The 25,184-nt window shown below is 37.5% G+C and overlaps 1 protein-coding gene across 3 annotated transcripts in view; it reads left to right on the forward strand.

Moving 5' to 3' along the window:
• SATB2 (SATB homeobox 2) overlaps nucleotides 1-25,184 on the forward strand; it is a 419,213-nt gene that overhangs the window by 80,931 nt on the left and 313,098 nt on the right. The window lies entirely within an intron of this gene.

Here is a 25,184-nt window from a genome sequence, read left to right on the forward strand (position 1 = left end):
ACATCCCCAATTGCAGACCCTCAATTTCGCAGCTTGGCTTATTCCCTAACCCCCAATCAATCTGCCAACCTCAGTAAACAGGTTCTAGATGTTATAAATGAGGCCAGACGCCCTAGCACTAGAAAGTCTTATGCTGACAAATGGAAAAAGTTCTGCACCTGGATTCAGGCTGAGGGAGCCAATACAGCACAGCCCTCTCTCTCTCTCATCCTGGATTACTTATCTGACCTGCTACACAGTGGTCTGTCTTTTTCCTCTATTAAAATTCATGCCTCTGCTATCTCTGCTCATTTCCCCACTGAGCAGCCCCTTTTCTCACACTATTTGATCAAACAATTCCTAAGAGGGGCTAGCAACTTGAGGCCACCCAGAAGAGCACCAACCCCAGCTTGGGACCTTAACTTTGTGTTGGAAAAGCTCGCCCTGCCCCCCCCCCCTTCGAACCAGCATCTTCACAGAGCTAAAATTTCTCTCCTGGAAGACAGCTTTCCTTCTGGCCATTACTTCAGTCAGAAGGGTCTCCGAGCTGCAAGCACTCATGGCTGTGGAACCCTTCATCATCTTCCATGCTGACAGGGTATCCCTCAGGACTAACCCATCCTTCATGCCCAAAGTGGTGTCCGGTGTGGTTCTCAGCCAAGCCATTCATTTGCCCACCTTTTTCCCTAACCCATAGAACAAGGGGGAAAGGATTCTGCACTCTCTAGATGTGCGCAGACAGCTCAGATTCTATCTAGGCAGGAATAAATCCTTCAAAAAGTCTGATCAATTGCTGGTTAACTTTGCTGCAGGGGCAGAGGGCAAAGCCATCTTCAGACAAATCATTTCCAAATGGATAGCACACTGCATCCATTTCTGCTACAAGCAACATGGAAAGCCTCCCCCAAGGGGGTCACGACTCACTCCACCAGAGCAGCCTCCACCTCTGCAGCTTTCCTCAGAGGAGTCAGCCACCTGGACATCTGTTCACACATTTACCAAACATTACCACCTGCCTATTGTCTCCAAATCCAGGGCAGGGTTTGCCTCTGCAGTCTTGCAGGCATCCTTGCCAGCCCCTAGTTTCCTTGACTGCCTCCACCCATTTCCTCAGCTTTGAGAATCAACCCAAATGTGATGACTGCAACAGTGAAACACAAAGAACATAGTACAATTGTGTACACTTACCATAAATGTAGATGTTCGACCGTATTCACTATTGCAGTCCTGGTTTCCTTCCCTCCACCCCCCTCTTCTTTCTTCTCTTTCCTTACAAGGGACATTTTGATATTTACTTTCTGCTGGTGTGGTTCTTCCACCAGAACCTGGCTCCCACTTGGGGGCTCCTGACAGGTTAGGGCAAGAAAAACTGATATAATGGTGTCGGCTGCCTTACTTTATACTACTGATGACCTGACATCAGTCCTGAAGCGACAGCAACCGACGCAGAAATACTAAGCCTCTGGTATTCAGGCCGGCCAAGGGCTACCTGGCAGGGATAACCCAAATGTGATGACTACAATAGTGATTACAGTCGAACATCTACATTTATGGTAAGTGTACACAACTGTACTTTCTTCCACACCACACACTCACATGCACATACACACACACACACACACACACACACACACACACACACACACACACACACACACACACACACACGCACACACACATTTGGCCAATTTAGAGTGTCCAGTCCACCTACTGCATGTCTTTGGAATGTGGGAGGAACCTGGAGAAAACCCACATGAACACGGAAGACATGCAGACTCCACACAAAAGGTACCCCAAAAAGAAGTGAACTGCAGAACCTCTTGCTGTGAGGTGACAATGCTATCTGCTGTGCCAATAAGCAAATAAAATGGCAGACAAAATATATGTCATAGCAGGACTTGTCTCTAATGGTGGTTTGGAAATACTTTCTGTTGCTCAGGTCATATGCAAATTTTGATGCCTGGCATTTTGAACTTCAGGGCAGCAGTTTATATTTTAGTGTTACTAAAGATTTAGACAGAGCTTCAGGAAATGTGCAGGCTGTGTCATTTATTCTGTACAAGAATGCCCATTTAAGAAACAAAAAAACTTAGGATAATATTTAGTATAATTTGAGCTCTACAGATGAATGAGCCACCTTTGTCTCACCTCAGGTCACACTTTACAATATTTTGCCTCAGTTAATTCTATATTATTCGTTGAATGGTTTATATAAATTAATCATTTGCCTTTAAATTATACGCGTCTACTGTGTGTGCTGATTTTATTACCTTAAGCTTTTATTGCTTGAAAAACAAGTCTGAGCACCATTTTGCAGATTTCTAACCACAGTACTAGAACTCTACATACATTCTCACAGTTAATTTCTTAAGTAAAAAAAAACTTTAAAAGGGTAACCGAGTATATATTGCTAACAAATAAGATATGGCAGAGGCAAGCAAATATTTGGCAACACAAGTGCAACTATGAATTGAATAATAGATTCTCATTATAATGCGGTTATGTCTTTAAAATGTAGATTTTCAGCTTGTCACTGCACCTTATAAATATCAGCCTTAATTTGTTGGCTTCACATTTTTATCACAGTGTGCTGTAAAGTCTAATTTCATAGTGGCGTTATTTTTACAAGTGGGAAATTACGACACAAACTGCAGGCAAGACATTTTTATGGGCTGCATTGTTAAACCAAGGGTCAATGAGATGGGCAGCAAAGGAATAGTTAAACATCATAAAGTTGCATTGTCAAATTGCAAGGTAGGGCAGTAAACTATCTGAAGCTGAAGACTACATAAAGAGCATGGTCCTTCCTTTTTTCCTTTTTGCTTGTGGTGGGGCAAAGTACAGGGCAGTTACACCTAGCATTACCATGAAACGGAAGTCATTCTTAAGGACGGGACTTGGCACCTGTGACTGGTGGTGACGTACCTCTGGGAAGGGCAGGATTCTGGTTTTATTTCTAGCATACTTGCACTATTCCTGCAAAACAGTCTAACAAGCTCTGTGCATTCAAGTATCTGGCACACACCGTTACATTTTTATTGGTCTTTAGAGGGTTCTGATGATCTCAAATTGAGTTGAAGCAAAGTGTGTCAAGTGTCTGCTGGGTAACATCATACGAATCAAGCGTCTAACGGCACCATCAAAAGAATCCATTGAAGTACTTATATAAAATGGATTAACTAAGGACCTTTTTTTGTATCGTACACTTACTTTAAATGTTTGTTTTAATCTTGAAGAATTTTTAAACAGTTTGACTGAAATACAGATGTGTTTCCTTTCTCCCATGATGCATGAAATATTGTGTATAAAAGCTAAATTTCCATTATGGCTTTTCTGAAAAAGGATTGTAAATTCTTTGGCTTTTCAATCCAGATACGAGGAAGCTAAAAACAGAATCATGTCTGAAGTGCATAGAAATCTCTGCATTTATGGCAAGTTTTTTTAGTAGTAAAATCAGATACACTTGACTGAAATGTAAATTTTGTAGGTATTTTATCAGTCTATTAAGAGTTGTGTGTATACTGACTCACATTTTGCATTGGTGGAAGGCAATATGTTGTCATGACAACAGTACTTCAGAGAAGAGTAAGTTTGAGGCCTAGTGAAGCCCAATATAACATGTGCCTTTACTGATGTCTCTTTATTTTCTAGTGCTGATCCCCGGTCTGTCGTCTTTTTTTTTTTGGGGGGGGGGGGCACTTGATGTAGCTGAATGTGAAAATGCTGTACTACTCTAAGATGACATTAGTGGTTTACTCATACAGTCCTGCATTTATGAGTTATCCAAAATAGCCTGGCCTCACAGTTATCGTGTGTGTGTGTGTGTGTGTGTGTGTGTGTGTGTGTGTCTGTGTGTAATACAAAATATGGAGATTTTCCATCTTATTTTTACTTGCATTACTTCATTAGTTTGATTGTAGGATACCTGGATCTGTTAATGACAATAAATTGAAGTCTGTTTTTTTGGGAAATTCTCTCATCCCTACTCCAAACTTACATAAACACCAGAATGTGCAAACTCTGATCAAATGAAAGTCAAATAAATATGAGTGAATGAAAGTCAAATAAATATGAGTGGACTATTCATCAGAAATGAGTAAATCCCTCCTTCTCATTTTATGCTGAATTATACGTCAGGTTCATGGTATCTCCTTGTTGTCTGCCATATGTTTTTTTCATTTTTATCCCTTCTGTATTCTGTCTCATTAGTAACACTGATAGTATTTTGACCCATGTTCGGCTCAGAAGTTCTGTTCTTTCCAACAATCATCTTCCACTCTGTAATTGCACCCATCCCTTTTCAGAATTCCAAACTTTTCTCATACTCATTGTCTTGCTTTTTTAGTAGTCTTTACATAGCATTCACATAAAACCTGCTTGTTGTTTTTCATGACTCTAAAAGGGTTAGTTTATAACCATATCCTTTCAGAACTATATAAAACAATGTGCCTACCCTAACATTGATAAATGCTATGTCTAACATGATTTCAGACCAAATTTGATGTTAAAATGCCAGTATGTTTTCTCTGCCAGTTTCTGAGCCACAAAATAGACAAACATTTCCATATAAATATATTTCAATAAATTATTAATTGAGAATGATTAATAAAGACTGCATTCATCGTGCCTCTTTACTCATCCCTCATCGGGCCCATAATTGAGTACAATGCCCCTTTTGGGATGTACCTTACCAGACACCTGCAGCAACTGGAAAGACCCCAAAATTACCTCACCAAGAGGATCAAAGGGCTCAAACAGATGCCATATGCTGCCCGGTTAAAGAAACTCCAGCTCTACTCAGTGGCATACCACCTGTTCAGAGGTGATCTGTGCCTGACGTATAAAGCCATGTCCAACCCGGAATTAATGGATATGCTGCACCTCAGAAAATCCAAATCCCATCAAGCTATGCGCTCGAGAGACTTGAACCTCAGCACTGAAATAAATAGGACATGCTGGAGGGACAGATTCATAACCCAGAGGCTCCCTTCACTCTGGAATAAAATCCCAGTCCAGGTTAGGCAGAGTCCCTCATTGACTCTCTTCAAGAGGAATCTTGATGAGTGGATGGGAGATCATAGGTTTACCCCAGGTATCACTTCTGTGTCACTGTTAGACAGAGGCACAGTATACTAACCTCGAAAAAGGGCATAGCAAGATAAATTTAAAATGGGTGGCGAAAGCCAAACACATTCTGGCTAGGCTTATAAATGCCCTAGGGCAGATAGCCCAGTATGAACCTATGAACCTATGAACCTATAAAGCATAATATTTAATAGTTATTTCTTACTTTTGGGTTAGGAGGGATTCACTGTGATAGAATGTGTGCAGTTTATACAACATGCAGTCAAACTAAACTTGTCTTTCGGCTTTTCCCGGTTAGGGGTTGCCACAGCGGAACTCCGGTCCGCTAATGATTGGCAGTGGATTTTTACGGTGCCGAGTTGCCAGCCTGATGCCCAACCTTCAAAGAAGGCACACCCATTCACTCACGCACCTACCTGCATGTCTTTAATGTCACTCAACCACTTGGAGGACATGCAGACTCCACACAGAAGGCACTCCAGCCAAGAATCGAACAGGAGAACTTCTTGCTCTGAGGCGACAACGCTAACCACTGCACCACCGCGCTAAAATATCTAAATTGATGAGAGGTTGCAGTCACATGACAACACTGCTAAGATTTCACATTTCACAAAATGACTTCTATTTTACAAGGGGCAAGCCCACATTCATCCCCTGGTGTAGAGTCATATCTCCCACACACCTGATTTCTAAATATACCCACTTCATGGTCACACATAACTCAGTGAAGATGGAGAAGATGAAAAACAAATGTAAAATTCACCTTCTCTGTCTTCATTGACTACAAAGTTCAGTGTGTCGGTATATGATCTAAACATCCTTGATTTACTGAAACATCAACTTCAGGAAAGTTGTTTCATGTTTTGATGTTCCAGGTTTAGTGTTCCAGGCACTAATTAGACATATGTTTCCCAGAATGCCACTGTTTTTCAATGAACATTACCTGAAATAAATTAGTCTTAAAGCAATTTAATTTGTGGCAATTTTGACTGCTCTGTCTTTAAGATGCATGCAGAACAATTCAATAAGTAACAATGTGGCTTTTTTGTAAATTAGCCAGAATTTCCATTTCTGGTCTCTGGTGTCAGAACCTGAAACAGGTAGAATTTTTTTTTTAATTTTAAATAATTTCAGAATAACAATTTTTGAATAAAGGAAATGAAAAGATAGCCAAGAGGCAAAAAAAAAAAATACAGCATGTTTATAATTATGTTTGAAACTTACTAGCTTTTCTTATTTTTTTCTTAAAATTTTACTTGGCAGGTGGTTTTGCAATCAGTTACTTGTAGTTTAATTTGAAAAATCTTACCCAACAATTACACAAGTCAGTAACAAAATGCTACACCGAGCCCAGGGGTCAGCATAAGGCAAGGGTAAAAATGGCATAACTTTTCATCACTTTTTGCTAGGAACTGCGCTGAATGTTAAATGAAACCCTATACTACAACAAACTGTGAATTCCCTACTAAACCAGCTTGAAGCATGACCAGGGAAAAAAACAAGCACCTCCCATATTGGTTAGCCTTGCTAAACATGTCTACAATGCCATAGATAGTAAGGAGGATGGGAGGGGGGCAACTAAAGCAAATAATTACAGCAACAGCAGTTGCAAGGACCATCCATTCTCATTCCCAACACTTATTGTGTGACCATGAGTTACTGTATCTACCAAAGTGTGTTGGGTGAGGATAATAATAATTTGTGAGCAAATAGGATTAGTAATTCTGAGATTCAGCTGCATACCTTCTGAAGGAGTTGGCATACTAAGCTAACCTGGAAAATATATTGATGCATTTTATTGTCAAGAGCAGCTGCCATATAGGTTTACTGGAAGTGACAGCACTTATATTAATGCTTTGTTAATTTAGTGCTGTTTAAAGCAAATTTACTATAAAATTAATGAAAAATACACAACCCCGTGACCTGATAAGTATGTTAAATATATGTGCACTGCCCATTTTTATTTGATGGCATATTTCTTTTTTGAAAACAATTGTCAGAATTTTACAAAATGTTAGTTTATTTATTTTGCTGTTAAAATTTGTGCAATACAGACCTGACTAACCATTAACAAAGATTTGTTTTAGTTTCAAGAGCATGGGTTACATATGAATATTTCTCTACACATTTTAATGTGATTTGTAATAATAAACGTAGTAAAGTGTTATGTCCGCCACGTGTACTAACTACAATATATTGGAATTCAGTCATGTGACCACAGCTGAATAGTCAGAACACACGAGAGGGGGTGCAGCCATAGTTTTCAGTTCTTCAGGATACATTGCCACTGTGGGGTGTAATCAGCATCCAGATTTTTTGTATATTGCATTTAAGTGAAAGTGTATTAGCTATTCACACTAAAATGTGAAAATATTTATAGTGCAGACATAGTTTGTGATTTAATAATTTTTTTTACTGAAGCCATCTAAATAAAATTGCAGTCTCTGATGAATTTTGCTTATTAAAGTAGCAGAAAGAAATATATCGCAGCAGTAATGAATTAGAAATACATTGTTAAACAAAACAGAATATGTGTTCAATTTTTAGTTTTTGTGCATATGCAAAAATTAATACATTTATGCCATTTTTCATTGCACATTTTAATTATAACCCACCATTTGTCTGACAATTTATTTTATTTGCTGCATTTTACATTTTGAGGCAGGGCTCTGTAGTCTGTTAATCAGAAATAATTGAACATATTCAGATGTAAAATCAAAGTATAATTTATAACTATGCAAACCACAGACAATATTAACAGTTAAAGCATGCATTTATCCAGTTATTAACATTGTCATGTCATAAAAAAACACAAAAAGGACGAAAATCCATAAACAAAGAAAAACACATTTTTGCAAGGGAGCAAGCCCGGGGGATATAACCTCTTACTTATATATTTATCAAATCCAGGGCAACACATGGGTTGAAAAAGTATAAACACCCATCAAGAAAACATTTGTTTCTGTACCAGATTTGTAGCACTTTGTTGTAACATAGATCAATGAACAAGCATGTTTACTTTAAAATCATGACAACGAAGCTCAAACATTGATTTCCAAATATACACAGAAACAAATATCAAACTTTTTTAGTTTGTGGATACATAGTTTTTTGTTCAACTTTTGCAGTTTTATATTTGCTAATTCCTTCTCACGACATGAATCCATTAAGTCAATCAAAGTTATTAATGCCTCTTAGATAAAGATGTCTGTACAAGACTACAAATGCAAGATGGGAATATATTAAGGTCATGCATGCATTCCTCAAACACTGTTTTTTTTCCTATTTACCTTTAAAAAGATGTGTATAAAGTGGGGGAAATGAATGCTGTTAACATACCTAATTCATTCATAAGCAAAACAATATCAAATGAAATTCCTATGCAGCATAGGTCTATATTGCTGCATAACATCAGTATTCATTGTATACAGTAGAAAAAGGCATTTGCAAATATAAAAATGTTATCTATCTATCTATCTATCTATCTATCTATCTATCTATCTATCTATCTATCTAAATATCTATCCATCTATCTATCTATCTATCTAAATATCTATCCATCTATCTATGTCTTGTGTGTGGTGTGTGTGTGTGTGTGTGTGTGTGTGTGTGTGTGTGTGTGTGTGTGTGTGTGTGTGTGTGTAAATATATACAAGCATTAACTTTAGTTTTCCTTTAGGTGGAAGTATGCATAGTGTTGAATTATCATCTAGAATATAACCTAAATGGGATGAGAATATAGTTTGTTTACTTGATCAGATGCATTTCTAATGCCACATTTTTGTGTAAAACTCAACACAACCTCTTTTAATTAAAAGTAATATTTCTGTCATGCTAACCTCTGTGTAGTTCTTGGATATTCCACATCTGGGGTGTATGTGATTTTGAATTCTTTCCAAGTTTGACTACCTTTAGGGAATTTCCATGACTAGCCCATCTGATGCTAATATGGCATGAGGTTTTAAGAAAAGATTTCTTTATACTCTGCAAAAATAGTCTTTATGGATAAATTTGGACAGCAGACGAGCCCTGCTTTAGATAGTTATCCATTTATATACTGTTTAATGTGGAAAGGCCGAAACATAAACTACTGAGGCTAGAAATGAGAAACACAGACTGCTCATACATAAATTCTCAACAAATAAAAGTACACATGTATCTTGAGAAGGTAGATTGACACCACCTTGCTGTGTCCACCACTTTGAGTAATGATTTCCATGGTTGTCCCACTCAGTATGACTTTCTATATTTCCATAGGGCCACTAGGTAGCAGAACTGCAATAGCTTAGCTATTATGCGATATTGACATATACACATTTTGTGTTTCAAATCAAAACTTATCAAGGCGATTAGAGGGCTTTGTACTAATAAAGGTGAGCTGCGCATTGACAAAACTCTCCTCCTACTGGCAAGCTATATATCTTACTCTGCCAGCAATGTTTACAAGTTGCAGATATGGAAATAATCCTGACGCAATGGGTAGGCCCCAATGCCATTTTGTGAAGGGGTCTGTAGGCTGTAGAGTGGCAAAACAGCCAAAGTATTGTGTAACGTTAACCCACATGTCCTATGTGTTTTTACATTCTGGCTTTCACAGGCATGTAAGGTGCAATTTTTGTAGGTCCACGTTCATGAATGGCAGTAATTGTAATATCTCGGTCTTGCAGTTTTAGGGTAGGGGGTTCAGTCTTACATCATTAGCCTCTGAGGAGTTTGTAAGGGGTAAAAGAAAACTCTTTTAGTTGAAACATTAAAAGCATTCTGTATTTAATAAATCTAATTTTTTGATTAGTCTGGTTTGAGGCGGAATTTGAAGAATAAGATGAATGTAAAGGTTTCTCATTGATTAGTATTCTCAGTACTATTTTAGAACTTGAAGAGCATTCTCAGTACTATTTTAGAACTTGAAGAGCATTCTCAGTACTGTTTTAGAACTTGAAGAGCATTCTCAGTACTGTTTTAGAACTTGAAGGAGCTGGCTCTTGTAACAATGCCATTGATTTTACAATAAGAAATGTAGCATATGCATTTTTTGTTGAATGAGACTTTACTGCAAGTTGACTATAAGGCAAGCCATATGACATTAATATTGACAATGCAACCTTCAGGTAAACAGTACTACTTACATATTTCAGATAGAGAGAAAAACTCTGCCAAATAAGCACCAAGAAAAGAATAAAGCAAAAGAAAATCCTAAAGAAAGATAATCTTGCCATTAACTAAAATATTAAGCATATAAGTTATATGGCGAGCAGAAATATATACCATTGAAATAAGTTAAGTTTGCACAACAAAGAACAAAATATATAACATCAAATATTTAAGTTTGCATCACAGATTATGTTTTTTATTAACTACATCAGGTTTATTAATCTAAAGTTTGCTTAATGATCTCTATGATATGAACCTGTTAAAGCACAATTGCCTATAATATGTAGGAAACGGAGGACCAAGCTTGATTACCATGCGTTATGGTTAGAATATACCATTATAACATATCATTAAACGTTAGACGTTTGAGGCTTCCACAGGTTTATGGCAGACAGAGTTTATGGCAAGATATTCTGATCATTTTGGGACACCAGATCATTTTGAAGATACCATTTTGTAGTGATTTAAGTACATTTTCTCAGCAATTGAAAAGAGGACTTAAAAATATTATTTTGAAGAAATTCATTTTTCTGATAGCAACCATGCATATAATGTAAAATTTCAATATTTTCCATGTAATTATTTCATGATGGATTACATTATGAGACGTAGTGACATTTTTTGATTGTATGGAAGATTGCTTTTAGAAATTATGCCTTAAGTGTTTTAATGTACTAGACACCTTAGCACTGGATAATTCATGGGGATTTAAAAAAGATAGCCGCTTGGAGGTGGACGTAAAAGGTATTTATTCATGTTTAATGTATAAATAGACATCTTCTTACACTGTAGATTCCCATTTTATCACATGTCTTAAGAAAAATGAACTCAGCAGTATTTGGATCATATAAATGTACTTCTTTCTATCTCTCAGCAGTAGTCTTCCTTAGAGGAACCTGATACTGAAAGTGTTGGCCTCTGAGGAGTTTCTAAGGGGTAAAACATTTTACCTAACATAGTGAACCTCCTTTCTGTTCCTCTCTCTTATGCCACTTGTTTGTACAGTTAGCTTTTCTATTACAGGATATTTTTCTTCTCTTAAAACATGATATGCAATAAAGCCCAATGTGATCTCCAACATTACTATATTACAGGATATCATTATAAAATGCTGGCAGATAAAGGCTCAACTGAGTTTTGGAAACAGACAGGTAACCATATTAGGCAGTTCATAACAAAAGAATCCAGCAACAGTATTTGTCATCTTTATTTGTATTTCCAAATTATGAATAGACACCCTGCAGGCTTACAATCCATAAACAAACTCGGTGAAGTTAGGGTCATGTTAATATATTCTAGAAGTAGAAAAACAGTAAACCAAAAAGTCGACCATCTCACAAAATGATATATTTATTCAATAAACTGCAACGCTGCAACACAGCAAAGCTTTTGAGTACATGACTCTTTCTCAATGCAGCAGTTTAAAACATCAGTTCAGCATTTTAAAATCACAACCAGCCTACCAATTAAAGCTAATTAGTTCAATAAATATTGAATAAATGTATTATTTTGTGAGATGGTCATTCTTTTTGGTTTATTATTTTCTGTTTTAATTCTACCATATAGTCCGTTTAGCTGGTTATCTTATTTTTTTGGATATTCTAAAATTAATTTGTCCAAAAATTGCTTATTTCATTTTTCAAAAGTTTTAACAGTTTTATGATTTGCTGCATCACTGAGAGCTCCACTGGTGCAAATAAATATTCCGAGAGAGAGAGAGAGATAGCAGGGTTGAGCAAAGGAGAGAGAGAGATAGAGAGAGTAAAAGGGAGGGAGTGAGAGAAAGCAAGAGAGAGAGGGAGAGAGAGTGAGTGAAAAGGAGATCGAGAGAGAATGTGAGAGAGTGAGAGAAAGTGTGGGAGAGAGCAAGAGAGTAAGAAAGAGAGAGAGTGAAAGGGAGAAATTGACAGTGAGCAAGAGAGAGAGCAAATGAGCAAGAAAGAGAAAGAGAGAGAGAGAGCAAATGACAAGAGGTGAGATAAAGCAAGAAAGAGAGAGTGAGAGAGAAAGAGAGACAGAGAGAAGAAAAGAGCGAGAGAAAGCAATAGAGAGCAAGGGAAAGAGATGAATATAATTGTAGTAAACTCAGCCACAATAAAAAAGCAAAGGTCCAATCCCACAGCTGGTAGCAAACTTTTTTAATAACAGGAAGAATAAGTGCTTTCGTCTTGTGTACAAGACTTCATCAGATGCCCTCATATTACATTTCCTTCTATTTCCATCTACCTTTTGTAAACATTTTATTGTATATTTTGTCTTTAAATTTTAATAGGATATAATTGAAAGGGGTTTAAATAGAAGGAAATGTAATATGGGGACATCTGATGAAGTCTTGAGCAAGAGAAAGAGAGTCAGAAAAAGCGGATAAGAGTGAGCAAGAGACAGAGAGGGTGAAGAGCTGAGAGTGAAAGAGAGAGCAAGAGAAAGAGAAAGAGAAAGAGAGAGAGAGAGAGAGAGAAAACAGTGATTGATATATATATATAGCAAATTCCCACCTTATCTCCACCCTACTTTATGCCTCTCCAATATATACTAACCTAAGGCAATGCGATCTAAACAAGCTAGCGACCTGCTATAACATAATCGCCAAATTCGCCACAGGGGCATCCTACCATAGTCACCACTGTCTCTCACTTGCTGAATTGGGCTGGCTTGAACTCCCTCACCTCCTTCAATGGTATCAACTCTCACTTGCCTACAAACTAGTAAACCATCCACTAAATGTCCCATCCCTCCAGAATCTACTCCAACCCTATCGCACCACCAGACCACTAAGATCCAGCAACAAAAATCACTTGCAGATCACTAAAGCCAATAACTCTGTTGGTGAAGCACTATTCTCTTGCACCATAGCCAAATTATGGAACTCCCTCCCACCCACAATTACCTCCATACCATCATGCACCCACTTCAAAACTTTACTAAAAGCGCACCTAATAACATGCTGGCTATGCCCTTGCAACTCCCACTCTAATATCACCCACCCCATCCAACCACTACCTTGATCATAGCAAGCTCAGATGCTCATAAGCCTAGTACTTATTATACAGCAGGAACTTCTTATTGTAACATTTGTTAATGTCTGTTATGTACTTCACAGATAAAGATTCTAGTTGTCTACTGATGTACTATGTTCTTCATCTGAAAAATATGTTGTAAGTAATTGCTATGTTAAATTGTTAATCGCTATGTAATCCAGTGTAACTACTGTCTGTTTATCTTAACTGTGGTGCTTTTCTCCCCGGGCCTCCGCTGAAAATGGACCTACGTCCAGTCGAACACTCCCGGTCAACAAATGTAAATAAATAAATAAATAATAACCATATAGCTCACTTGTTAAGAATGGAGAACAAGTTAGCTCCACAGTGTAAGTAGCTGATACTTTTGTTTCCTAATGTGCAAAAATGATGATCTAATTTTCCATGGCCTCTTTACCCAGGGGCATGAGGACAGCTGAAGGTTTACTCAGTTTTCACCTGAATTTCAGTTTACCGAGGTGCCTCTATCTGAGGTAAATCTGAGTTTTAGGGGAATCCCCCATGTTTCATTCCACAGGCTTAGTTGGCTTCTGTCCTAGATTCCTTTATACTTGTGACACATCCATCATGGAGTCTATCTCACACCATCAATTTCTCCCTAAAAGCTGCCACTTTCCCTGAGATTTTAAAGCTGGCATATGTCATTCTGTTGCCCATCCAGGGGCATAAAACATCTTTTGAATTTTAATCCCCTATACTGACAATCATGGAAAAGGCCACAGTCATGCAATTACATTTAAAACATTACAAGTTGATAAGCAATCAACGGTGGGATTTTAAGAATGGCTACAGTACTGCCAGCGTACTACTTTTTCTCACTGATTTTGGCTTCACTTCAGTGGAAGATGGTGTGGTCATAGGAGTGGCATTTGCTAACCTTGCCAAATATTTTGATTCCATGACTCTATTCATTGGACTGAACACCTTAACACTAAGTTGTTTTAACAGCTATGTCCCAAGTAAGGCTTTAAGCATGTATTGTAGATTACCAGCTATTCCACTATTAGCCCATCAAGAGATGAACTTCAGGGATCTGCTGGAAAATTCTTGTTCTTCACCTGCTTTCTTAATGCATTAGTTTTAGATTCCCCACATATAAAGAAACCATCACAGGCTAATTGGTGTGACTCAGAATTGTGAGCTTCAGAATTGTAAGGCATCAGATTGTCAAAACATGAGTCTTTTTAAAATGTTTTTTTTTTCTTTCCCCGGTTAAAGTGACCCTGGAGTGAATTGCCTGGTTATTTGGGTCTCGGAGTGGTCACACAATGATTGTTGAAAGGTTACAGAAAACCTTAGCAGATGTTTGTCTTTGTCTGAGTAATATGGACCTTCATGTTAACTTCAGTGAAACCAGGACTCACCTTCTTAATATAGTTTTATCAGCTACTGAAAGTTCATGCCTATATTCTTTCCTTCTACATATTATGTTATTCACTGCTTTTGTAGTGGTGTGAATTTTTTTCCATTTGCCATAACTCATCTGGTGCTGAAAAGGGACTTTGCTGGTCCAGTTGTACAACCTGTGAAAAAAATGAAAGTGAGCCTTCTCTGAAGGTTATAAATTAAAGGAAACATTTATCCCATAATATCTGCTGTATATTGATAGCAGCACAGAAGTGAGTTTGTTTTTGAAGAAGCATACAGAATCCCACATTCTGCTAATCCAGATGCCCTCTCACTAAAATCAGTGTCATGGAATCTCACAGAGCTTCCACACTGCTGTGTAAACTGAATGTAAGGTCATAGTAAGGAATAAAGCCTCCATAGTCTTGAAGAATGGTAAAACCAGTGACCTTTGCTTTTGTACATCAGCCCAAGTACCAGAACCAACACCAGGAATGCATGTGATTTTTTATTAATTTCATTTTTTTCTCTGATTATCAGTTTTATCCAATTTCGGGTCACAGGGAACAGGAGTTTATCCTGGCAGTGAATTGGCTCAAGGTACAGAAAGCAATCCTGGATGGAGGTTGTCACTGAGTTGCAGATATATGTTGTATCCTGCCATAAATCCAGCTTTTACAGCTGTTTTCAGCAATGATTTCAGCTGATGAAATAATAGGCTTGATCATCAACATAACTATTACTGTTTTGTGGTTTTCGTTTTCTTTTTTGCTATGGCAACATCCTGTTTTCTCCTTTTTTCTGTCATGCAATTTCGGTACTACTTGTCAGTCTAACAGATGGGTTAGGAGTTCAGACATACCTACCCCAGGAAAATATGGATATGGAGATACTAAAATTTCAGCCTCAGATTTACATATTTTGCACTTCAGTGCTTTAATCAATAGAGCATGTTCCCTTCAATGTATTTACTCAGAAATGCAGAATAAAATGTAACAGAAATGAACTGACAAAAAGGCATGAAAAATGCATACTGTGAGTTCTTTTAGGTTATTATCAATTAATTCTGCTTTTATGGATCCTGTTATGTTAAAATTGCACATATATAATTAACCACTATTTTTTATTAAAACCTATAAAATCTCTCAGAATTTTCTGCGTCAGTAAAAATATGGGAATTAAGGCCATCTGCTCTCAGCAGTAGAGAGACTGGCTGTATTTTTGTACTGTGTTGCTGTGTAAGATACTTTTTTTTCACAAATGTGTTTCTGTAAGATAAAGTACATTCTTTTAGATTATTTTCTGTAAAGCAGAGAAAGGCTGGAGTAATAGCCAACAAAATGTTATGTTGTATACTATGAGGTGTAGATGTCAGAGATATGGAAGTTATAAGGCATGTGTTTCTCAGATTGGTGAGACAAAATATCTGGTTCACAAAATAGTGGCTACAGCTCTGGAGACAATACAGAGAAGACTAACAAGTATATGAAAAGCATGTCTAGGGTACAAGGGTCATCAAGGGGATGATGCACTGAGGGGATGGAGAGGCAGGATGGAGAAGCAGCAACAGTAAGTGAAAGAGAAAGGTTATAATATGGGGTCATAAAATGTTACACGGGGAATTTAAAATGGTTGACATGAGGTTCAAGGTATTTGTGTGGAGCAGAATGCAAGTCTACACTCTTTAACCTTGACTGGCAAACAATCTTTCTGACAGAGAGAGGTGTTGATACTGGAGAGGGCTACCTGAGTTGATGGGGGGATTTCAAGCTGCTGGGGGGGGGGGGGCTAAGATGAAATGAGAAATCTGGAAGTGGTTGACAAGCCTGGATGAGTGAAACAATGCCTACGTATTATGTACATACTAATGGATTGACTGCATAAATGTAGTCTGTTTTACTGGTATGACATTTTGTCATGATATAGTATGCTGTGTTATATACTGTGATGCAGTGTGATGCAGTGTTAGGTGATATTATGCCATGTTATGTGATGTGGTTCTCTGTTACATTATGTGGTATTTAATGCTATGTTATATGATATTATGTGATATAATCTGATATTTTTTATACAGTCAAGCATGACAGAATACAAGTGGCATGGTACAGTAATAGCTATACATGTGTGTGGGGTCTGAAAAGGGAAATAACATTAGACAGTTATTATACCATTGTTTTGCAATTGCCCAAATCAAAGAACACATTGGAGTTCATTTTTGTTTTTCTTGTGGGTCTATTATTTTATGAGTATGTTTTTGCTTGTGAATGAAATAAACCAAAAAGCAGATAAAGCATTTTAGTGCATTTGTATTCCTCATAACATGATCATTCATGTGAATAAAAATTACACACACACACACACACACACACACACACACACATATATATATATATATATAGTGAGTTTGTGTGTGTGTGTGTGTGTGTGTGTGTGTGTGTGTGTGTGTGTGTGTGTGTGTATACATATACATACAGATATATATACATATACAATTCATACATTTCTTTGGTATGAACACAGTATGTAAGAAGAATTCAGAGATTTGTAATTATTTGTTAAACCCCTTGTCTTCCTATCTCCATGCCAGTTTTCTCTTTTCTCCTTATTTTTGCTCTCCACAACTGACCATTAAATATTCTCAGAACCTTTCCTCAACCAGCAGGTCCATGAAATGCACCTAGTCACCCGCAGAGTAACTTGCAGCCATGTTCAGATCACCTGAGGTAATGGAGCACCTGAGGCAGCATCATACCTTTGTTGAGGAGTATTTTTTCATATTATTCCTAACCCACCTTCAAAGCCATGTAACACCCATAAGAAGTCAAAATTGTCTTACCATCCCATAGGCAGCAACATGCAGTTGTTTTCCCAACCTCCAACAGGGAAACCAACTGCATGAATGTGACTCAAGTGCACATGTATCCCCCACTCCACCCAAGGATAGGCACTGAATTTTCCTTGTCTATACTATCAAACACCAGAGTCACTATTTGGACTTGGATCAAGCAGGCTATGGTGAGGACGTTACCCCTCAATGTCATGTCTGTTGGTATATTCTAATCTCTATCTTTTCTAACACCTTGTTTTTATCATACTCAGTGCCATAGGGCACATGGAGACTACCCAAACCAACTGTCAGCATCATCTTTTAGAATCATTCCTAGATGGGGCACCAGCCCATTACAGAATGCATATTCTCATTCACTATACACATCTCTATGGACAGTTGATTGTTGGAGGGGGGGGGGGCTAGATGAGCACCATGGTTAGGCATTTAAATTACTGTTTAGTGGAATTGCCAAATGCTAGGTCAGCAGTTTTCTGTCTTGATTTGTCTCTCTCCTGTCCTGATTTCATGATGAGAATGTGTCTAAGACCATCTGTTGCTTTGTTATATGCTGTTTTTTTTTCACTCTGCTCCTAAATTTGTACAAAGGATGCACATGAGGGTACAATGCATTTTGTTGTTTTTTTCATTAGTAATATCTAGCATTTGCCACATTGGACCAACTGTCATAAGTCTGACATTTTTGTCCCAAATAAGGTGGAATACCTGCTGTTGTTCATAATTTTATAGCTCTACAGACCATATAGTGATATTTATGTTTTTGCATCTGAGAAAAAAATAAAATTATTTCATATATGGTTGCATGAAAAGAACAATGTGTTGTCTGTCACCTGTGTGAGTCACTGCTGATTGTTAGGCACAGTTACCTATGTATGCTCTAGGAACAGAACCAATAGCTCATAGACCAGTAACAAAGCAGCATGGTCAAGACCAAACAGATGCCCAGTGTGGAAGTTGCTTTTCAGAGGTACACATTTTTTCTTTTTATTTTCAGGTAAGGCAGAAGATGCAGTGACCATTGCAAACATCCAGCTGCATCTTCAGACTGGAGGCAGTGAGTAAGAGGATCCTTTGCTTCCTTGAGTTAATTTTAGTATAGGTGATGTCCCCTGTGATGGTCCATACTCTGGGCCAGTAATCAAGAAGCCTCAGTCCTCACCACTGACACCAGTAAGGGATGGCCACTAGGAACAAAAATGGGCTCTCACAGTATTTTCAGATGCATCTCTCTGCACCAAGCACAATTTCCCTTAAGAGTACACAGGGAGCACACTCCAGACCTGGGGCTGGACTCTATCTCTCTTCAGGCCTCAAACAAGACTCCACACTTGGAGCTCTGTGTCCCTGTTCCAAGTAGCTGACACTTATACTTGGATATTTGATTTTCACACACACAAGCACACACACATACACACACACACACACACACACACACACACACACACACACACACACACACACACACACACACACACACACACACACACACACACACACACACACACACACACACACACACACACACACACACACACACACACACACACACCTGGGAAAGGCTGACACAGATTGACCAGTTGTGCCCCCTCTGCCTAGACTATAAGGTAATTATGCTGCCACTAGTCAGCTACTCTTAGGATCTTACAAAGGTACCCAATTATACTGAGTAAAATTAATACTAGTACAAGTGGGAGAATTTGACCAATGCAGTAAGTCTTTCAGGAGTGGCCATAGTGTCACTAAAATAAGCATAAGTATTGTAAAGATGTTAAAAGTATTTTCTAAAAGACCATCCACAATGACAGGTATAGAAATATTTAATAATAAATAATAAAATACAAAACATGAGAATACAGAATATCTAGTTACAATAAACACCAGAGTTTCAATCACATGCAATATAGAACAATTACACAGTTGGATAGATTCACACAGATGCAGAAAACAATACTTAACTATTCTCATTATATTTTCCTGACTGACTAAAGAATTACTATTCCCAGTTAAGATACTTACTACAGCAAGACAAGATGATTAGTGTTGAGTTGCTTACTACAGCAAGGCAAGATGAGGTGCGTGGTTGTGTATGATATCTGTGAGAGATCTTTCCTGTCAGGTTCTGAAAAACAAAGTACTATTGTGAGAGTTCTGTCATATCACTCACTACTATCTAAAACATCATTTCATTGCTGGTTAAAGACTGACATCACATCTGGTCACCTGAATTTGGTACAATACACACCTGGAACTTTGCTGAGATCTGTTGCAGCATCTGAAAGCTATAAAACAATTTTAAAAACTTCCACCCTTCCAGGGTAGCAATTAATTTACCCTTAAGGACAATAGAGTAAGATTCCTAGTCCTGATTTTCCCAGACATTTTTGTCTCTGGCTGCAGTCAGACCTGCAAGATAAAGGCTGACCACCAGGCATGCAACCTTTCTCTTCTTTCCTTCAGTGGCTGTTTGGCTACATGGTTTCATTTTCATAGGTTCAAAGGTTCACAGATTAGTACTAAGCTAACTGCCCTTGCGAGCCATTTTATGCCCAGCCAATTATCCCTTGTGAGACTCAAACCCTGTACCTTGTGTTTGTAAGGCAAAAACCTTAACCATTAGGCCACCCTCCCAACCCCGTATGTGCCACATGGATTATGAATCAGCACAACACCAAATAAATACATGCATTTGAGCTAACAGGCTAATAAACGCATTCCCAGACAAAAGAGATTCTATGTGAGAAAAAAAAAAAACTAAAAAGGTAATTGTCAAACTAGCATAGGGCATCTGTGGGCAGTACAATAGCTTAGTGAAAAGCTCTCTCCCTCACAACTCCAGAGTAAAAGGTTCAGTTCTGACCTCTGGTCACTATTTTTGTGGAGGTCTGTATGATCTATATGGGCTTTCTCTAGGTATGTAACTTTGTCCTACCTCAAAAAGATCATGCCAGTTGATGAGCTACCTTAAAATATCCATTTATTCCCTCAGGCCATGGCTAAGAAAGGCCAGAAGTTCATTTACTGATTAACAGATAAACAACTAATTTTAGAAGCTGTCACAGTAAAATAAAACAAGGAAAACTGATGCTATGGTACAGATTTGAGAAGAATTTGGATGGAAGAATGTGTATGTTCTGTCAATTGTATAGCTTTAATATATATTTGCCAAGCAATTGGAGACCCTAGGAATGATTGGAAATGAGGCATTGTGTTTAACAATCTCTAATTGTCAAGAGGTGAAAGAATGCTTATTTAGCCTGTTAGGGGAAATGAAGTATATATAAAGCTTAAAGGTCTCACATAACGCACTTGCATTTCATGGATTTCTACCACCCAGAGTGGCAAATGTCGCTTTAAGACTGTATGCTCATTTTCTTGCTCTCAGCCTTACTCCAGATTTTAGGTGTTCTGCAAATCAGTAATGCAGTGCCGTTTTCAGATATCTTCCGGAAGTCTTTGTGCTCTGTGTGAGATCAGTGAGCTGCTATTTCTATGTTTTCCTCAGCTGACATCTTGATAGTGAGCAGACGTCCTACACTGGAGCACAGCCAGCACTCCCAGCATTCATTACTTGTATAAAAAGGAAATCAGACCTGTCTGCCCTTCAGGGATGATAGAGGAGTTTGCAGAAGAAAAGTAATTATGACTTGTTTTGATGGTGCTGTATGTGTGTATACTGGATTTAGTGGCCTTATCAACAGTTCATGTTTAGACATATTAATGGCACTGCTAAGAGGGCCACTTAACTCTTCAAAAGTTCTGCTCTATAAAAATCTCTCTAACAATAATAAAATTGATGCATCAGTACCATCATTTTTCTTTTTGTGTTTAAGCATTGAAGCGTGTTTGAAAAAACATTCTTGGTGCTTTCATTAATATTCATATTGGCATGAAGCTATTTCCTGTTCAGAGACTTGTATTCCTTCACATGCCTTTTTTATGCAGCACATCCCACTGGTATAATGTCATGCCAATTACCTTTCAAATGTGTACTTAAAAGTGGATTTTTTCCTCTTATTGTGGATACAGAAGTGCTTTCAGAGCAACTGTTGCAGAAAGCAGAAAACATCCATTTAGTTGTTTAGAAGATGGCTAGAAAAATGACTAACACTTTTAACAAAGATGTGCTGTACATTTGCAATCTAATAAAGCTGTGCAGTCTTACAGATTCATGTCAGCATCACAGAGTGTGTTTGCATCACATAGGTGTGTCCTTTCTTGCCTTACAGCTGTTTTCTCCAAATAATATATTACAAACAGATTTTTTATAGTCACATTCTTTGCTTAGATGGTGAAAAGAAGAAAGGTCCAGTCCAAAAGTCAATATACACTTTTAAGATGTTTCTTTTCAGTTTCATGACTTTTTAATATACTTTAAGATGATGTGTACTTAACTCTCCTACAGAGTGTCCGGGGTGTCTGTGCATATCTTTAACCTGGGTGGACTGCAGTAATACAATGAAACTATATTGAGACTGTGAGGGCCATACTAATACAGACTAAGGCAATAGCTCCCTAGGATTTTGACTTCCCTGACAAATTAAAAAAATAAATAAAGTTGACTATCACAACAGTCCTTTAAGTAATATAGGAACACTATTGTCCACAAGTCAGGAACATGAATCATATCAAGCACCATTTTTTTTATTTAAACCAGTAGTGAGACATTTTAAGAGCTGCAGTGGATGTAGCCTTTTGGTTAAGAAACTGAAAGAGTAGAAACATGAGATGCACACTGACTTTTAGCAACAAAATATACTTAAGGATGTCAACAAACCATGTACATACAAGAATTCCAACAGTAATGATACATTGTAGAAATGCAGCTTAAGTCTACCCATTTTTGTAACTCTCGAGGGAGTTAGAAATGGCTGGCAAAGAGGCTTGTGCATCTTCAAAGCTGCAGGTTGCCATTCTTTGCTACAGACTATGCCGAGTCGTATAAGAGGATATAGTAGGGTAGCCATGCATGCTCAGTGGAGTCATACGTTTACTCTTTTTTCCTGTGTATCTCTCAGAAACTTTATGCTTTGTAAAACCCTTAAACATTAATAATGTCTAAAGAGTTTATGTTGTTTCATCAAATAATAGTCAAGCAAATTGCATTCAAAAAACTTGCAAACTGCTAACCACTTTCAGCAAAATACGAACGATACAACAAAGTTCTTTTTGCAGGGTGGAGCCCCCATGTGGAAAAGACCACTCACAGCCCCCCAGCTTATATACATAAACTCTACAGTCACACAGTCATGGGGAAAGTACAACCTCAATCACTGAGCATTGTTTTCAGCCCTTTTCATTCACACAAATGGAATTCACTTAAAAATCATTTTGCAACTCAACTAGCTTCTTTATCTAATGCATACAATATATGTATTGTACTGTATACAGATATTTATACAACATGTTTGGAGATAGAAGCACTGTTGTAAAATTAGACTTTTTATGGTCGCTGATAGCAGCATCTGAAAATAATAATAATTTATCCATTTTTAAGTATATGTAGGGGAAACAGTTTTATTGTTTTAAATGTTAGGATGGTGAGGAGTAGTAATAATATATAAGGTATGGACAGAAAGCATAAATCTCCTTCTAAACCTATTTGGTAATTCCAAGCCTTTTAGGATAGATTCTCTTAAGGCCATAATGTGGCAGTGCATTTTTGTTATTGTTCACTTTTTTGCAGTAAAAAGGAAAGCTGCTGCATCACATTTAATACATGTGAGCGGTGGGAAATGACTGTTCATGCTCTATAACTGATATGTTTGTTGATTTGGAATGGATTGATGTCCCATTTAGCATTTGTATTCTACCTTATACCCATTGCTTGCTAGCTTCAGCAATGGTTCCCCATAATCCTAAAAGGAATAGAACTAGTATCGGGGATTGAATGAACAAATGTATATTGTTAGATGTGGCATTCTATTGTAGTTATCGCTGCACACAAAAAGTCAGTCTGAGTCTATTCAGAAAGTAGTTGTAAACTAGCTATGATCACAAAATCATGACATGTTTAGGAAAATATGGCCAAGCATCACAATCTTTTCTCTTGCAAAGATATTACTAACTAGTTAATTAATTTATTGATTTAACAAGCTGTTTATTTTAATGGCTGAGTATGCAGAGATCTTTATTCAGCAGTATCAGCAGCAGCACAAAATTAATGAGCAGTTAATGTGTATTGATACTGTATTATTTCTATCACGTTTATTATTCAGCCAGAGTATAACTTATTTAACTACAAGCACATTTTGCAAGAACAACAACTTTAGTGATATATAGCTGATAAATGAAATGAGATAAGTGCTTGGAAGAATAAGGGGATGCCATCTTTCCCCTTCCAAAGAAATTCCAGCCCCTGGCTTATTATGTGGTATTGTGCTTTCAAGTGCTCAACAGATAGTTTATTACAATTATAAAATGAGCCCATGAATAAACATTAGCTGTTTACAGATATTGTTCCTTACAATTAGTTTCAGAATTTAATATTGCAGCCAGACATCATAGCTAAAACTGGCATTGAGTTGTTTGATTTAGGATTCGTACACATCCCATAAATTGCCTAAATTATACTTTTATATCAATGCTGAGATTTTATGTCATTAATTTAGTTATCTTGAATGCTCATTTAGAAGTAAAGAAATCCTCTGAAGAAGCTTAGCTTTTATCATAGAATAAAGGAATTAATTTGCTGGTCGAGGATAAGGCTGGTACTAAAATTCATTTTGTTACAGAAAGGCTTTATAATGCATATTTAATAAAAGACATTATGGTCTTTCATCAAACTGAAGAAGATGCACGCTGTAGATAAATAAGAGGCTAACTGATTATCTGCAGATGTGTGTGTGTGTGTGTGTGTGTGTGTGTGTGTGTGTGTGTGTGTGTGTGTGTGTGTGTGTGTGTATGTGTGTGTGTGTGTGTACATACATATGTATATATATATATATATATATATATATATATATATATATATATGAAGCTAGCCCATTACATATCGATCAAAAAATGACTGAACTCCAATGGTCAAAAAACGCCATAAAAACAATATTTACATGTGTATGTGCACATGCACTCACACACACACACACACACATATATGATCTTTCACCAAAATCACAATTTTTTAAGGCATTAATTGAAAAAAAATATATAAGCCCCCCACCCCATAATAATTATACACTCCAAGTCTAAGACAGCACAGAATTGAGAAAAGGAGAAAATTCTACTCCCCACTGTGGAATGATCCCCCAAAGCGAATGTCAACATACTGCAATGAGCCAGCATTTTGAGAAAAAAGCTTTCTTTTGGCACCTATGAACATATATAAATATGGATCTAGGACTATTGAACGAAAGTTCAATAGTCAGAATCTACAATAACCAAACGCACTTTAATGAAAGCGCTTTCACAGAAAAAGCGCTTTCGTTAAAGTCTGTTTGAAAAAAACCCCCAAAAAACAATAAATCATATTTTATGCAGGGGGGCAAGCCCCCCTGTGCCCTCCATATGCCCCCTTCTTTTATATTCTCACTCCGAGGTCGTACTATAGTGGTGAAAAGGGAATTCTCCCTTAACCGCACCGTACTGTGACCAGCACAACCAGCATACATAGCCGACAGTGCTGCTTCGGTGAACAGCACTTTCGGTTATGTATGTTTGGTGATTTCTGCTTCAGCAGAAAGTGCCATTGGGGATCTCTACGGATCCCATATATATACACACATACACACACACACACA

Source organism: Protopterus annectens, chromosome 2.part0, assembly GCF_019279795.1.
Source record: "Protopterus annectens isolate FY-2018-M chromosome 2.part0, PAN1.0, whole genome shotgun sequence".
Taxonomy (NCBI): Eukaryota; Metazoa; Chordata; order Ceratodontiformes; family Protopteridae; genus Protopterus; species Protopterus annectens.